The 16,944-nt window shown below is 43.7% G+C and overlaps 2 long non-coding RNA genes across 2 annotated transcripts; both read left to right on the plus strand.

Annotated features, from left to right (window-relative positions):
- The first annotated feature begins 1,319 nt into the window (after window positions 1-1,319).
- LOC126986226 (uncharacterized) lies at window positions 1,320-5,141 on the plus strand. The gene is made up of 3 exons (XR_007739425.1): window positions 1,320-1,474; window positions 3,805-4,065; window positions 4,436-5,141. It is a non-coding gene; the product is annotated as an uncharacterized LOC126986226 (long non-coding RNA).
- A 6,081-nt stretch (window positions 5,142-11,222) lies between these two features.
- Window positions 11,223-16,776, plus strand: LOC126986227 (uncharacterized). The gene is made up of 3 exons (XR_007739426.1): window positions 11,223-11,919; window positions 14,197-14,308; window positions 16,627-16,776. It is a non-coding gene; the product is annotated as an uncharacterized LOC126986227 (long non-coding RNA).
- Window positions 16,777-16,944: the final 168 nt, after the last annotated feature.

Below are 16,944 nucleotides of genomic sequence, written 5' to 3' on the forward strand. Positions count from 1 at the left end.
GGCATTGCATCGTGTGATTATATAATACACGAAAATAATCGTTCCTTACCTCCTTCGATATCTCGCAAAGAGATTAACATTTCTCGTAATGTTGCTGCCACGCTCTCAAAAGTTGTTTTGCTTAGACTCAGCTCCTCATACAGCTTATCTTGTGGCTCCCACAAGTGTCTGTGCTGCCTCACTTCCTCTAGTGATGCCGCCGCGGCCTCCAGGCTCCAAGTCTTGTTGTCTGTGTCTGTCATTTCTGGTTTTATTGGCGCCGACATGTTGTACTCAGCCGCCAGTCGGCAAGACAAGACGGACGCACAAAACTTGCCGCGAGCAGGCCTCCCAGACACAGACACAGACCAAAAATGCAGCCGCGCCTTGCCGACTAGGAAGTGTCAGGTGTAAGGCCGCCTTAACAGGACTATTGAACTGGCGGCTCGTGAGCCAAACCTAGTCCTTAAGACTTTAAGAGGTACATTTCAGTAACAGCTGTTATGTGTTTAGTATTACATTAAAATTATAGCCCATACTCATTAATCAGTTCGATTCTATATTTTAGTAATTTTAACTTTCATATATATATATATATATATATATATATATATATATATATATATATATATATATATATATATATATATATATATATATATATATATATATATATATATATATATAATTGTTTGAATTTACAGGGAAAGCATTTTTCGGTCAAACAAACATTTTTCGGGCAAGCAGGCAGCTCAGCCCCCAGATGAGAAGGCTCCCGTACGCCTGTGCGTGCGTGCGTACGTGGTGAAATAAGAAAAATAGCAAAGCAATTATAAGTACGTATAGCCCCTAATTCCACCTTTACCTCAGAAAAAAAGATAGCAAACACAGTACAAGTAGATAAGATCAAGCCTATAAAAGGAGCTTATCACATCCAGCATTTTTATCCTGCTGTTCTGAGAAACCCTTGAAGAGAAGAATGGCGCAATGGTTGTGTAGCTTACTGTACGTACTGTCTGTTTGAAAAGCCTCTCGTAGAAGTTAATTCTGTAGTTATTTCAATGGACTGTTTTGTGATCCTGGTGATAGCTTACCCCGACTCCTGCACCTTGGACGTGAAATAGTACCCAAGAAAACCAGCGTAATGAGAGAGAGAGAGAGAGAGAGAGAGGGGGGGGGGGGGGAGGATAGGAGGAGGAGGAAGAGGAGGAGAGATGGGTCAGCTATAGGGCACCACTTCTTTTTATAATATTCTGTGGCCTTGTAAAAACGTAGTGATGGCAGCCCCGATACGTTTCAGAATACGGACCCTGTACGTGGCTGTATCGTACTTGCACCTTACGCGTATCGAACATGTCGGTGACGTCACTAGATAAGCCATCCCAGACGCTCCTTTAAAACCTGCTGCATCTGCTCAACGCATCTCAGAGCCTGGCTGGACGCCTTACATCGTACACATCCTGCACGAGACAGCCCGAGACAGACAGACAGGTTGGTGAAAAAAAAAATCCCCCACTAGTCGGGTTTTCAAGTGTGTTCGTAGTGCATAAATCTTACTGTTAGTAGGCTTATTAATATATCGTCACCCTCAAAAAATAATTGCCTAAGTCATTTTTCAGCGATTTCCAGGTTTTTGTCTACATCAATTTTTCAACATGTGACGCCCATTTTTGTATAGTTGCCTTCGTCATTCAGGGTTTGAGTGTTCTAGAACTGGCCTTTTCATTTCTGCCTAAATCTTAAGCCAAATGATATAATGACAGTTCTTTTCTGATTCCCTGATAAGTAGAAAATAATGACTTAGGCGGTTTGTTTACGAAGGTGACGATATATATAGCAGGATGGCCGACAAACACGCCACGCAGAGGACGAAAGTCAAAAAGATGCTGGTTAACTCTTGTACAAGGGATGAGGATAACACTGATAGAGGAGGAGGAGGAGGAAGAAGAGACGAAGTTGTGGAGGATATGGTGGGTAGATATGGAGGGAACGGGAGCTTTAAAGGAAAACGGGAGAGGAAAAGTAAAAAAAGATGCTGGTTAACTCTTGTACAAAGGATGTGGATAACATTTATAGAGGAGGAGGAGGAGACGAAGTTGTGGAGGATATGGTGGCCGGTAGATATACAGAGGGAAACGGGAGCTTTAAAGGAAAACGGGAGATGAAAAGTAAAAAAAGATGCTGGTTAACTCTTGCATAAAAAATTTGGACAGCATATATAGAAGAGGAGGAGAAAGAAGAAATATAAGTTCTGGAAGATATGAACGAAGACAACTTTAGTGGAAAACGGGAAAAGAAAAGCCGAAGAGATGTTGGTTATGTTGCCGCCCGAAGGAGGACAAAATTAATTAAGGTTATTAGTGCGCTAAGGCAGATTATGACTGATTACAAGATATGTAATGTGGTTCATACAATCATATAAAGAGCGATGTAGAGGGAGGATGGGGAGGATTGTAGGAGTGAAGATGGAGACTAATGCAAACCAGCGGTGCCAGATTGTCGTACTCAACCTCCTATGTTTGCCGATTTCCGACCCCAAAACTGCCTTCTCGACTCCAATAAATGACTTTATATATAGTTATCGTTAAAATGGTTAATCATTGGTGTTTTTTTGGCAATACCTATGGCTCAGAAACCGATAAATACGAGGCTCTGAGTACGATAATCTGGGAACAGTGGAATGTGAGATGGTATAGTGAACCCAGATGGCCACACCAAGATGCCAACACAGCGAAAAGGGGAGATAGAAAGAGACTGTTGACTCGGGGGTTTCGCGGGGCCGAGTTCCTCCCTCTGGCTGGGTTGGTTGACTTGAGGGCAACGTTGCCAGATTATCGTACTCAGCCCATTCTGTTTGCCGATTTCTGACCCCAATATTGCCTCCTCGACCCCAATAACTGCCTTCATATATAGTTATCGTTAAAATGGTTGATTGTTTTTTTTTATGGCAATAGCTATGGCTCAGAAACCGGTAAATACGAGGCTCTGAGTACGATATTCTGGCAACGGTGCTTGAGGGCAGAGAGGAGGGCTTGCAGCGGAGAGTTCTTTCCTCGCAGGGAGTGTGGTTCAGTCACACCAAAGAACCCACAAGTGATTAATTAATATACCCCGACACGTGTTATAAGTGTCTTTCTGAATATCTCTTGCCATTGCCATATTCTGAGGTGCGGGTTAAATGACAAGTTAATTGTTCAACAGTGCTTATTGCTCTTTGATGTAAGGTAGTGACTCTCAACAATGATTTACTGCTCTATGATGTAAGGTAGTGACTCTCAACAATGATTTACTGCTCTATGATGTAAGGTATAGTGACTCTCAACAATGATTTACTTAGGTCGGTATTCTCAGACACTCCAGCCGATGACATCAACTATTTCCAAGGGCCAATAAGGATATTAATCGGGTCCTCATGAGTGTTTCTAGAGGTTCGTGGCACAGAATATGAGTCAAACTACCACCAGCGTCATCAAAGTACCCATGGAAATACCCAGAAATCCTAAGAAAGCTTTGTCAAATTTGTGTTCCTACTCGCTGAAGTGTTTAAGAATATGACCCATAGCTCTTTGATGTAAAACGTTGTGACTTTCATATTCCTGATTCTGTGATTCTGATGGTGTGTTCGTGTCAACAGGTTTTGACCGAAAATATATTAATATCGCGGGGCTGAAGTCGGTAACAGGTTAACTCTTGCATAAGGAACTTGGATAACATAATATGGAGGAGAAGGAAGAGAGAGACACGGATGGAGGTTGTGAAGGAAAAAAGGAAATAGAAATAAACAAAAAGGAGGATCATAAGCTAATCAGACCCTTTTCCCTATAGAATGACCTCATGGAGAGACCAGCAGGACATGGAGAGGAAGCAGAAGGAGGGACTGTTGAGCAAGGACGATCTGAGCAAGGTCGGGGCCGTGGCTCTGGCTGCCGTGGGGGGTCTGTGTGCCGTGGACATAGTGAGGTACACGACAAAGGCAGCCAATGGGGAGAACACCGACGACTTCAACAGCTACACGTGGGACACTCTGAAGGCCATTACCAGCGGGTGGCAGGACAACGAGAATGAGATGAAGGTGCTGTTGAAGGGGTGAGTGAAGATGGTGGTGGTGATAGGAAGAGAAATGGTGATTGGAGATGAGAAAAGGTTGGTGATGAGGGTGGTGATAGGAGAGATATGGTGTTGGGAGATGAGAGAAGGTTGGTGATGGTGGTGGTGATAGGGAGAAATAGGGTGATGGGAGATGAGAAGGGTGGTGATGGTGATGATAGGGAAAGATATGGTGATGGGATACGAGAGAATGGTGGTGATGGTGGTGTGAGAGAGAGCAGGACACAAAGAAAATGGAGTGTGCGTCTTCTTTTAAACCCATACTCAAACAAACACAACCAAACCTTTATCAATGCCCGACTAACCAACCCTTCTCCCCCTCTTCCTCCTCTTCTCTCTCCCACAACAGCCTAGGCCTACAGGAAGCTGGACCGGTCATGGATAACATCACACAGGCCATTCAGAAACTCGATAATTAACCTGCCCCGATGAAGAGAAAGGAATGGAGGACAGAGAAAGAGAAGGCGCCTGGGGAATGGAAGAGGATGTGAAGGGAAAAGAAGAGGGAAGTAGAAGAGAAGAGAAGGAAGGAGAGGAGAGAGGACAGAAAAGATAAAGATGGAAGTAGAGGAAAGAAAAGGAGAGGAGAGAGAAGAGGGAAGGAGAAAAGAAGAGAAGGAAGGAGAGGAGAGAGGAGAGAAAAGGAAAGTAGAAAAGTGAAAAAGGGAGGAGAGGGAAGAAGAAGGAGAGGAAGGGAAAAGAGGAAAAAGGAAGGAGGAGGAGAGAAGGGGAAAGGAGAAAAGTGGATAAGGAAGAAGAGATGAGAGAGAAATGAAAAAGGAAAAAGAGAAGACAATGAAGTAAAGAAAAGGGAAGAGAAGAGGGGAAGGAAGGGGAGTGAGAAAAAAATAATAATATAGCAAGTTGAATTTCCTAATGGCTTCTAAGTAATTGCATGATGTGATTAAATTGGGATTACTAATTGCTGTTGTTACTGCTTGTTATTTTTATTATCATTATTATTATTATTACCATTACCAAAAAAATAAGTTACCTGACTTTGTAATGTTTGCTTGTGTTTAATATTTCTCAAAACTAAAGAAAACGAATTACAAGGTTGTTTTTATTTTCTTGAATCCTTAATTAATTCTTGGTCTTATTCAATTTTAGTTTATTTTTATTATTTTATTATTATTATTTATTTATTTATTGTGGCTCCCTTTGTTTTTATTATTCTTTTATTTATTTATTTTCTTTCTTAATCGTAATTTTCTCTTGAACACGTAGACAAATATGCACATTCTCTCTCTCTCTCTCTCTCTCTCTCTCTCTCTCCCCCCAAGGTAACGTGTGTGTGTGTGTATACCTTTACGTGTTCATGGACAGGTGAACCGTCTTATCAATTAGTCTTATCAATGTTCTAGTGTTGTTGTTGTTGCTGTTGTTGTTGTTGTTGATGATGATGATGAACTTTGACTGACTGAACGGTTGGGTGAGTCTGTCTAAACCAGTGTGTGTGTGTGTGTGTGTGTGTGTGTGTGTGTGTGTTGGGGTGGGGGGGGGACTATATTATCATTAGGGTTCAATGGGCCGTTTTCTTACAGTGTAAACCTAGGATACCATACTGTTAGTTAGCTAGACACCCACAAATGGATTTCATAAACGCATCTGACGCCGTTTTGTGTATGGCTAGGATCCCACATTATTGGAACATTCGTGTGTTGACCTACCACACAACACGGGGCGACCGTACCCACCCGAAAGAAAAACGAAATGTAAGAAATATATTCATTATATTAAAAAAAAACTTATGAATAATCAATAAATATGCTATTATTCTACTTCTGTTATTATTTCACTTCTCTTTTTCAATCAGTAACTCTGTAATCACAACAAGTACAAGATTTTAAAACAACATGCGTGGTCGCGCGTGTATTGAAGTAAGTAAGAAGTCGATTAGCTATAACTACAATATAGTAATGTAGTTTATTATGATTAAGATGAATGAGATCACTACCTTTGGATGAATTCTTCTTCTGTGAGGTACGTACGTCATTGGGTCACTGCGATCCCGTAAAACTGTGCGGGGTAATCTAATCCATCGAATTTCTTCAATTAGCTCATCATCAAGCTCTTGTATGAGATGAATGACTCCACGAAAAAGTTCCAAGGCCTGAAATATGTACTGGCAATACATGATAATCGAGTATACTTATGCACGTGCCTTCTTGTAATATATAATAATTGAAATGATGCATTCAGGCCTTGATATACAGACTACTGCATACATTCTTTTCTTTTCTTTCTACTCGAAGATTTATACAGCTGGAAATCAGTAATGTCGATCTAGTAAAATTCTAGTTTGACGCCACACTCGGGCAAATCATATGAAGGTCAGCAGCCCTGGTAGCTCCGGGGATCATGTTTCTTAATGGTCCCTCTAAGCGAGAAAATGAGAAAAAATCATCACTCACGCAAACCATTTCCTAATACATATCAACGCATTTGTGATCAGTTTATGCATCATCTATTTTGGGGGGTTTATATCATGGCAAAAATTTGGACCGTCGGATTCGCTGGTACATAGTAAAGCCACAAATTTGGCCCGTCGGATTCGCTGGTACATAGTAAAGCCACAAATTTGGACCGTCGGATTCGCTGGTACATAGTAAAGCCACAAATTTGGCCCGTCGGATTCGCTGGTACATAGTAAAGCCACAAATTTGGCCCGTCGGATTCGCTGGTACATAGTAAAGCCACAAATTTGGACCGTCGGATTCGCTGGTACATAGTAAAGCCACAAATTTGGCCCGTCGGATTCGCTGGTACATAGTAAAGCCACAAATTTGGACCGTCGGATTCGCTGGTACATAGTAAAGCCACAAATTTGGACCGTCGGATTCGCTGGTACATAGTAAAGCCACAAATTTGGACCGTCGGATTCGCTGGTACATAGTAAAGCCACAAATTTGGACCGTCGGATTCGCTGGTACATAGTAAAGCCACAAATTTGGCCCGTCGGATTCGCTGGTACATAGTAAAGCCACAAATTTGGCCCGTCGGATTCGCTGGTACATAGTAAAGCCACAAATTTGGCCCGTCGGATTCGCTGGTACATAGTAAAGCCACAAATTTGGACCGTCGGATTCGCTGGTACATAGTAAAGCCACAAATTTGGACCGTCGGATTCGCTGGTACATAGTAAAGCCACAAATTTGGCCCGTCGCTGCTACCGGGTTAAGGAATTGGGTATATTTTACTTTATTCTCCGTCTCACAGCGGTACTTCTCACACTTCCCATCAGTTAAATGTCATTACTCTATGCATTTTGAACCCCATATAAAGGCCTAGGCGTCACAAAATTGCTAGAAACGCCGCTAGCGATTTTAAAAAAGTTAGTGGGGCCTCGGGGCGCCTTGTGGGAGAACCTACGTAACGTGTTGACATTTCACGAGTAACTGACTCATAATTAGGTTAGGCTAGGTTAGGCGTTCCCATGTTGTTTTTCATGGTAAAACAGCATTGTAGTCGGATGGTTTCCTGTGCACAACCGGACTGTCTCTTATCTGCTTCACTAGAAACCGTTTTTGTGCATAAGTAAGCAGGGTGGTCGAGTCTCTCATAGCCATTTTTAAACAGTGCGCCGCTAGCTGATACACAGGTCAGCCAACCTACTAGGGCGGGAGCTACCAACCTTTGCGAATCGTCCGCAATTCTGTGGTATGCTAGGTCGCGAGAGTGGTTGTCTATCATACAACACACTGCTGGGTGTGCGAGTGTTTAAGAAATCGAAACATAACTTTCGAGTGCTAGCACACCATAGTGCTGTGTTGACCTACGAAACGAAATTTTAGAAGTTTAAGAAAACGGGGGTCATTTTAAGGGGGCAGCTGGGTTAGTATTTTGGGGGGAAAGGAGGAGGAGGGGGGACGGTTTCTATTTTAATGGGGGACTATGGCTTTCTATATTTTTTTAAGGGGGGGGCTTAGGTTAACTTTGATTAAGGGGACTAGGTTACTATTTAAGAGGGCTAGGTTAGTATTTTATTTATCTTATTTATTTATTTTTATTTATTTATTTATTTATTTATTATTATTTTTTTTTTTTTGTGTGTGTGTGTGTGTGCTTTTTCCCTCCGTTTTCTTTCCCTTCCCTTCTTCCCCCTCCTTCCTATTTCCCCCCTTTCCTCTCCTGCCCCTTCCTTTCCATCCCTTTTCTTCCCTTCAATTTCCTTTCCCATTCCTTTCCCCCACTTCCTCTCCCCCCTTCCTTTCCCCCACTTCCTCTCCTCACCATTCCTTTCCTTCCCCCCTTTCTTCGCCTCCTTTCCTTCCTCCCTTCCCTTTCCCCCTTCCTTCTCCCCCATCCTTTCCTCGTCCTTCGTCTCCCCCTTTCTTCCCCCATTCCCTTATCTTATCTCGGTCTTATCCTTTCAATACGTGTTCAAGCCTTACCGAGCCATAAGGACACAAAGAGATATACATATAAAATAAAATACACGTTAAACAAGTTATATATTCACCAAAACAAATTATTTTTTTCGTATTTTTACAATCCTCTGAGTACGATAATCTGACAACGGTAAGTCGGATTCTAAAAGGTAATTTTGAGTGGGAATTACAATGAGACTATTTTCCAGAACACACCGGGGTTAGTTTCGATCGTCTTCACTCAGGGACCACATACCCGTTGAGAGATTGGGAATATGGTTAGGTCATGTCAAGTTAGGCTGTTATGTCATGTTAAGTCAGGTTAGGTCATGTCAAGTTAGGCTGTTATGTCATGTTAAGTCAGGTCAAGTTAGGTTGTTATGTCATGTTAAGTCAGGTCAAGTCAGGTTGTTATGTCATGTTAAGTCAGGTTAGGTCATGTCAAGTTAGGCTGTTATGTCATGTTAAGTCAGGTTAGGTTATGTCAAGTTAGGTTGTTATGTCATGTTAAGTCAGGTTAGGTCATGTCGTTAGGTTGTTATGTCATGTTGTCATGTTAGGTCAGGTCAAGTTAGGTTGTTATGTCATGTTAAGTCAGGTTAGGTCATGTCAAGTTAGGTTGTTATGTCATGTTAAGTCAGGTTAGGTCATGTCGTTAGGCTGTTATGTCATGTTAAGTCAGGTTAGGTCATGTCGTTAGGCTGTTATGTCATGTTAAGTCAGGTTAGGTCATGTCGTTAGGTTATGTCATGTTGGGTCAGGTTAGGTCAGGTCAGGTTAGATTAGGTTTTTTCACAAAGGACCAAAGTTTGTATTAGAAGCTTGTCGGTAAAAGTTAAAGGTTTGGGGGGAAGCACATGGCCTCGGTGCTCATCTCTGTTACACTAGCCCTTGAGTCTGTGGGGGGCACGAACCCATCACCCCGGGACGCAGGGCCAGTGTGCCACGCGGGTTACCACAGTTTACCTTCCCAGGTTTCCCCAGGTACCCATTTATCCCCAAGCCCCAGAGGGAGGATGAGCAAATAGGTGGGCTGCACGCCGACTGCCCTACGCCGGCCGGATTCGAACCCAGGGCCAACAATTTCGTAGTTAAGACGCATCAGTCTGTCTGAGGTCAACCCCCATTCCGTCCATGTGGCACCCCCCCCATTTGGCTGTCACTCCAGCACCCCCCCCCCCGCTCCCCCTAGTATACCCCGGTGATCCTGCCCTTCCTTCAGCGGCTTTCCGGTAGCATTCGGGGTCATATTCGTAGCACATCGTCTAGCCGTCGTTGGGGAAATCCGTGCATCACGACTGTTGGACGGTGAGTCGGCAAGGACACGAAAAATAAGCGCTGCGCTATTTTTCGGGCAGCCATCTGCGTGGTCGGCGACCTTGTCAAAGATCGGGCAGTAGTGTGTATACATATTATACAAGGAGAGCATTCTAAAAGTACAAATTTAAAATTAACTTAAAAGTAAAGTGTCGTGTTGTGTGTGTGTGTGTGATGGGTCGGTCAGGGCAGCAACAAACAGGTCAACGCTGCTCCCATTTCCCGCACCTAGGGGTTAGCGTTTAGGGAAAGGGCGGGGCACATACCACATACCACGTTAAATCCAATTCTCCAAGATTGATCGTCGTCGATCGTTCAGATACCGGGCAGCTGTGTGGCAGGCATCGTTATGGTTGTGCAGCTTTCGTTCAGCATTCGGGAAGCACTCCTACAAGCGTCGTGTCAAAATAATCCACACCCCTGGACGGGCTTAAGTGTGCACCAAATTCCGACGATGCCAGAACGAGCAGGATCGTGGCGCTAACGTCCCAAGATCGCCAAGTGTGAATAGGGCTCTCCTGTCTTCCTGCCCGAATCCTGACCTCAAATGTAATCCAGTTCACTCCTCCACTTCCTCTTCCCCGCTCCCCCCCTCCTCCTCTGCCCCACCTCCTCCTCCTCCTCCTCCTCCTCACTAATGCCTTCACACACACGCCCCTAAACCACCTCACTGCATCCCATCAACACAGGAGGATGAGGATGAGGAGAGAGTAGAGGAGGGGAGGGTAGAGGTCATATGATGGAGAAGGGGTGAAGGGATGGGAGTCATATCGTTTGGGGAGGGGGAAGGGGAGGGGGAGGAGAAGGGGTGAGGTAACTTGTTGTCTAGACCAACTTAACATCTTTGGACTGGACGGAACTGGTAAGTACGTGTCTTAAACTCGTTCTGGGGTCGTTGTTGTGGTAGTATTGTTATGGTTTAAATTATTATTATTATTATTATTATTATTATTATTAGTAGTAGTAGTAGTAGTAGTATTTTGTTATGGTTTAAATTAGAAGTAGTAGTAGTAGTAGTAGTGTGTGTGTGTGTGTGTGTGTGTGTGTGTGTGCGCGATAGGTAGGGTTAGTATCTGAATATAATATCACTTGTTTGTGTGTGTGTTTGTACGCCACTCATGCAGGCCAGCCTATCTTGTATGTATGTGCGTGTGTGTGTGTGTGTGTGTGTGTGTGTGTGTGTGTGTGTGTATGAACGAATATGTATCCTTGTAGCCGCATTGAAATATTTAAATGTGCGTATGTGTGTGTGGAACGGAAGTACACACACACACACACACACACACACACACACACACACACACACACACAATCAGCAAAACGTCCTCGATAAGATAAAACACTAGACTGATTACAAACGAACGAACAAACCCAAGAGACGGATATACCCCCCCACCCCCCCACCCCGCCACCACCACCTCCTCCTCCTCCTCTTCCTCCTCTACCTACCTGAGCCACAGTGTCAAGGCGCGCGCAGTAGGAGGAGGAAGAGAAAACAGTGGAAGAGAAGGAGGAAGAAGAGAAGGAGGTGGAAGACGAGAGGAAGAAAATATAAGAAGTGAAGTGAAGACAAATAAGTGGAAGAGGTGGAAGGGAAAACAGTGAAAGAGGAGAAGGAAAGAAGAGGAGGTGGAAGACAAGAGGAAGAAAATGGTAAAGGAATAGGATAAAGAAAGTGGAAGAGAGAGGAATAGAAGGAAGTGGAAGAAGAAAGTGAAGAAAATAGAAGGAAAGAAGAAGAGGAGGTGGAAGACAAGAGGAAGAAAATGGTAAAGGAATAGGATAAAGAAAGTGGAAGAGAAAGGAATAGAAGGAGAAAGTGAAGAAAATAGAAGGAAAGAAGAGAAGAAACGAAGACAAATAAGTGAAGAAAGAGGATAAAGTGAAAGAGGAACAAAAATTAGAACTATAAAGGATAAAGAGGAAAAGGAAGAGGAAGAAAAAAATTAAAGAGAGAAAAAGGAAGAGAAGAGAAAGAGGAAGAGGAAGACGACGAAGGAGGGGGAGGAGGAGGAGGAGGAGGAGGTGAATGAGAACGAGTGTGTAACCAACCATCACCACCATTACCTCCACGGTCATCACCATCACCACCAACACCACCACCATGGAGGAGATGCAACACCCACCAACGCAACCGAAGAAAAACGTAAGTACACACACACACACACACACACACACACACACACACACACACACACACACACACACACACACACACACACACACACACCTGTAGTATGACTCATAACCATTATCTCCAATTCTCCATTATAATCTTCTCCTCCTCCTCCTCCTCCTCCAAAGGTGTTTTTTTCTTTCTTCATAGCATTCCCTTAAAAAACTGTATCTAACCCAAACCCATTTTCTATTTTGCCATCTCGTTTTCTATGACTGAGAAGAGGAGGAGGAGGAGGGGGAACTGAGATGATTGAGGGAGGATAATTTGAATGCTACTAAATAAGAAAGAGGATGAAGGATAACAACTTCGGAAGAAACAGAAGAGGAGGAAGAGGAGGAGGAGAGAGAAGTCGTGGAGGAGAACATCTATTGGTTTTCTCACACGTTTCCTCCTCTCACATAAAGAGGAGGAGAAGGATAAGAGGAAGAGGAAGAAGAAGAAGAGGAGAAATAGACGAAGAGTAGGAGAGAGAAAGAGATAAGGAGAGGAAGAGAGAAAGGACGACAAGAGAAACGCATTAATAGAAGAGGAAAAGGAAAAAGAAGAGGAAGAGGAGGAGAAATAGACGAAGAGTAGGCGAGAGAAAGAGATAAGGAGATGAAGAGGAAGAGGGAAAGGAAGACAAGAGAAATGCATTAATAGAAGAGGAAAAGGAAAAAGAAGAGGAAGAGGAGGAGAAATAGACGAAGAGTAGGCGAGAGAAAGAGATAAGGAGATGAAGAGGAAGAGGGAAAGGAAGACAAGAGAAATGCATTAATAGAAGAGGAAAAGGAAAAAGAAGAGGAAGAGGAGGAGAAATAGACGAAGAGTAGGCGAGAGAAAGAGATAAGGAGATGAAGAGGAAGAGGGAAAGGAAGACAAGAGAAATGCATTAATAGAAGAGGAAAAGGAAGAAGAAGAGGAAGAGGAGGAGAAATAGACGAAGAGTAGGCGAGGGAAAGAGATAAGAGATGAAGGAAGGAAAGGAAGACAAGAGAAATGCATTAATAGAAGAGGAAAAGGAAAAAGAGGAGGAGAAATAGACGAAGAGTAGGCGAGGGAAAGAGATAAGGAGATGAAGAGGAAGAGGGAAAGGAAGACAAGAGAAATGCATTAATAGAAAAGGAAAAGGAAGAAGAAGAAGAGGGAAGGAAATTGCACCAAACTATCTAGTCTAATCTTTATCGCTTTGATCTTCTTATCACTACGCCTTGATTTCCTAAGAACCGGTGATGTTGTAAGGTGGAAGTTGTCACCACCACCATCATCATCACCACCATCACCACCACCATCACCACCATCACGTCAGGTTAAGAAAAAGAAACAGAAGGACAAAAGAGAAACTGGAGGTAGAGAGAGGAAGAAGAGGACAAGGAGAACTAAAGGAGATGAAGAGAAAGAAAAACAATAATAATGTAGAGGATTTAGAGGAAGAGGAAGAAGATGAGGAGGAGGATGACCACTACTCCTAACAACAACAACAACAACAACAATATCACCACCACTACCACCCCTAACATCAACACCACCCCTAACAACATCAACATCACCACCACCACCGTCACCCCTAATATCACCACCACCACCACCCCTAACATCAGCATCATCACCACCACCATCACCCCTAATATCACCACCACCACCCCCAACATCACCACCAACATCATCACCACCAGCAACAACTTCACCACCCTTTCTCTCTGCTTCCCTTCTTCTTCTACTGTTATCCTCCTCCTCCTCCTCCTCCTCCTCCCATTCTCTTTTTTTTTTTTTAACTTCCTTTTTTGTTTTCCTTCCTCTCATTCTCTTTTTTTTTCTCTTGTTCTCCTTCATCACATTCTCTTTATCATCTCTTCTGTTATTCTCCTTCGCATTCTCTCTTCTTTAAATAACAAGAACAACAACAACAGTGAAAGAACGAAGTAAACAAGAAAAACAAGAAGAAAAAGAAGAGGAAGAACAAAATGAATGAGAAATGAAAACAAAACAGGAAAATTAAGAACCAGAAAAGAACGAAAAAAAAACAGAAAAGAACGAAAAAAAGAACACGGAAGATAACGAGAACAATGAACACCAATAACAAACAAACAAACAAACAAACAAACACCACAACACCACTACCACCACCACTAAACAAACACCATTATATTGCAACACCGTATCCAACCACCACCATCACCATATCACCACCACTACTGTGCCTCATCACCATAACCTCCCCCCCTCCCCCCACCACCACCTCACCACCTCCTCCCTCCCCCACAGTGGTGTTGCATCCTAAGCACGGCCGTGATGTCGGGAGGCTTGTGTTTCTTCGGCATTTCCATAGTGTTTCGCGGAGACGGCAGGACTGGGATGGTTTTGCTTATGAGTAGCGGTAAGTGTGTGTCTTGGGGGTACAGTATTTTCTTACCTGTTGGAGTATATTTACAGTAACAAATTACGAAGCTGATTCACAGACTGTATCGGGTATAAGAATGGGAGTAATTTTATTCAGTGTAGCACTTGCAGCAGTCACTCCACGAATGCGGTATTAACGGCAAGCGCCTTCCATGTTAAGCGCGCTGCACCCTGTGACCACGAAAACTGGCTTCGCTCTCTCACCAGTACAGCGCGAGAGGGGCTGTGGGCCTCTCCACCCTTAATACCTCCATGGTGTGTGTGACTATATAATGATCTCTCTTTCTTCTCCCACCTTCCCGTTCATTGTCTTCACTTCCCTTTTTATCCCTTCCCTTCTCAACCCTTCCCTTCTTATCCCTTCCCTTCTCAACCCTTCCCTTCTTATCCCTTCCCTTCTTATCCCTTCCCTTTTTATCCCTTCCCTTTTTATCCCTTCCCTTCTTATCCCTTCCCTTTTTATCCCTTCCCTTCTTATCCCTTCCTTCTTATCCCTTCCTTCTTATCCTTCCTTTTATCCTTCCTTCTTATCCCTTCCTTCTTATCCTTCCCTTCTTATCCCTTCCTTCTTATCCCTTCCTTTTATCCCTTCCTTCTTATCCTTCCCTTCTTATCCCTTCCCTTTTTATCCCTTCCCTTCTTATCCCTTCCCTTCTTATCCCTTCCCTTCTTATCCCTTCCCTTCTTATCCCTTCCCTTTTTATCCCTTCCCTTCTTATCCCTTCCCTTTTTATCCCTTCCCTTCTTATCCCTTCCCTTCTTATCCCTTCCCTTCTTATCCCTTCCCTTCTTATCCCTTCCCTTTTTATCCCTTCCCTTTTTATCCCTTCCCTTCTTATCCCTTCCCTTCTTCTCCCTTCCTTCTTATCCCTTCCTTCTTATCCCTTCCTTCTTATCCTTCCCTTCTTATCCTTCCTTCTTATCCTTCCTTTTATCCTTCCTTCTTATCCTTCCTTCTTATCCCTTCCTTCTTATCCTTCCTTCTTATCCTTCCTTTTTATCCCTTCCTTCTTATCCCTTCCTTCTTATCCCTTCCTTCTTATCCTTCCCTTCTTATCCCTTCCCTTCTTATCCCTTCCTTTTATCCTTCCTTCTTATCCTTCCTTATCCCTTCCTTCTTATCCTTCCCTTCTTATCCTTCCTTCTTATCCCTTCCCTTCTTATCCCTTCCCTTCTTACCCTTCTTATCCTTCCTTTTTATCCCTTCCTTCTTATCCTTCCTTCTTATCCTTCCCTTCCCTTCTTATCCCTTCCCTTCTTATCCCTTCCCTTCTTATCCTTTCCCTTCTTATCCCTTCCTTCTTATCCTTCCTTCTTACCCTTCCTTCTTATCCCTTCCTTCTTATCCCTTCCTTCTTATCCCTTCCCTTCTTATCCCTTCCCTTCTTATCCCTTCCCTTCTTATCCCTTCCCTTCTTATCCCTTCCCTTCTTATCCCTTCCCTTCTTATCCCTTCCCTTCTTATCCCTTCCCTTCTTATCCCTTCCCTTCTTACCCTTTCCCTTCTTATCCCTTCCTTTATCCTTCCTTCTTATCCCTTCCCTTCTTATACCTTCCCTTTTTATCCCTTCCCTTCTAATCCCTTCCTTCATCCCTTCCCTTCTTATCCTTCCTTCTTATCCTTCCCTTCTTATCCCTTCCCTTTTTATCCCTTCCCTTCTTATCCCTTCCCTTCTTATCCCTTCCCTTCTTATCCTTCCTTCTTATCCCTTCCCTTCTTATCCCTTCCCTTCTTATCCCTTCCCTTTTTATCCCTTCCCTTCTTATCCCTTCCCTTCTTATCCCTTCCCTTCTTATCCCTTCCCTTCTTATCCCTTCCCTTCTTATCCCTTCCCTTCTTATCCCTTCCCTTCTTATCCCTTCCCTTCTTATCCCTTCCCTTCTTATCCCTTCCCTTCTTATCCCTTCCCTTCTTACCCTTTCCCTTCTTATCCCTTCACTTTTTATCCCTTCCCTTCTTATCCCTTCACTTCTTATCCCTTCCCTTCTTACCCTTTCCCTTTTTATCCCTTCCCTTCTTATCCCTTCCCTTCTTATCCCTTCCCTTCTCAACCCTTCCCTTTTTATCCCTTTCCTTCTCCCCCCTTCCCCCTTCTTCTCCCCCTTCCCTTCTCCCCCTTCCCTTCTCTTCTCTATCCACTCATTCTCAATCCCTCCCTTTCCCACCCCTTCCTTTCCTCTCACTTTCCCTTTCTTTCCTACCCCTTCCCTTCTCACACCTTCCTCTCTTCCCTTCCTCAACCCCTCCTTCCCTCCCCTCCTCCCCTTTTATCACCCCTTCCCTCTCCCCCCCAGGCGCTTTGTTGGCCCTGTCGGTCTGTGCCGCCCTGGGGAAGTGTCGCCCCGAGGAAGAGGAGGACAAGCCAGGGTCCCCGCCCCCCGAGGAGTCCGAGGATCGCCCCCCATCCTACAGGCTGTCCTGGCGGAGATCCTTCATGAGGCGGCTGAGGATTAGGAGGTGGGGGTCCTATTTTGTTTGTTTGTTTGTTGGTTGGTGGTGGTGTTATTGTTCTTGTTCTTGTTTTTCTTTTTGTTTCTTCTTGTTGTTCTTCGTTTTTGTTCATGTTTTTGTTCTTCTGTTGATTGTTGTTGTTGTTTTTTATCCTATTCTTA

The sequence above is a fragment of the Eriocheir sinensis genome, chromosome 61 (assembly GCF_024679095.1).
Source record: "Eriocheir sinensis breed Jianghai 21 chromosome 61, ASM2467909v1, whole genome shotgun sequence".
Lineage (NCBI taxonomy): Eukaryota > Metazoa > Arthropoda > Malacostraca > Decapoda > Varunidae > Eriocheir > Eriocheir sinensis.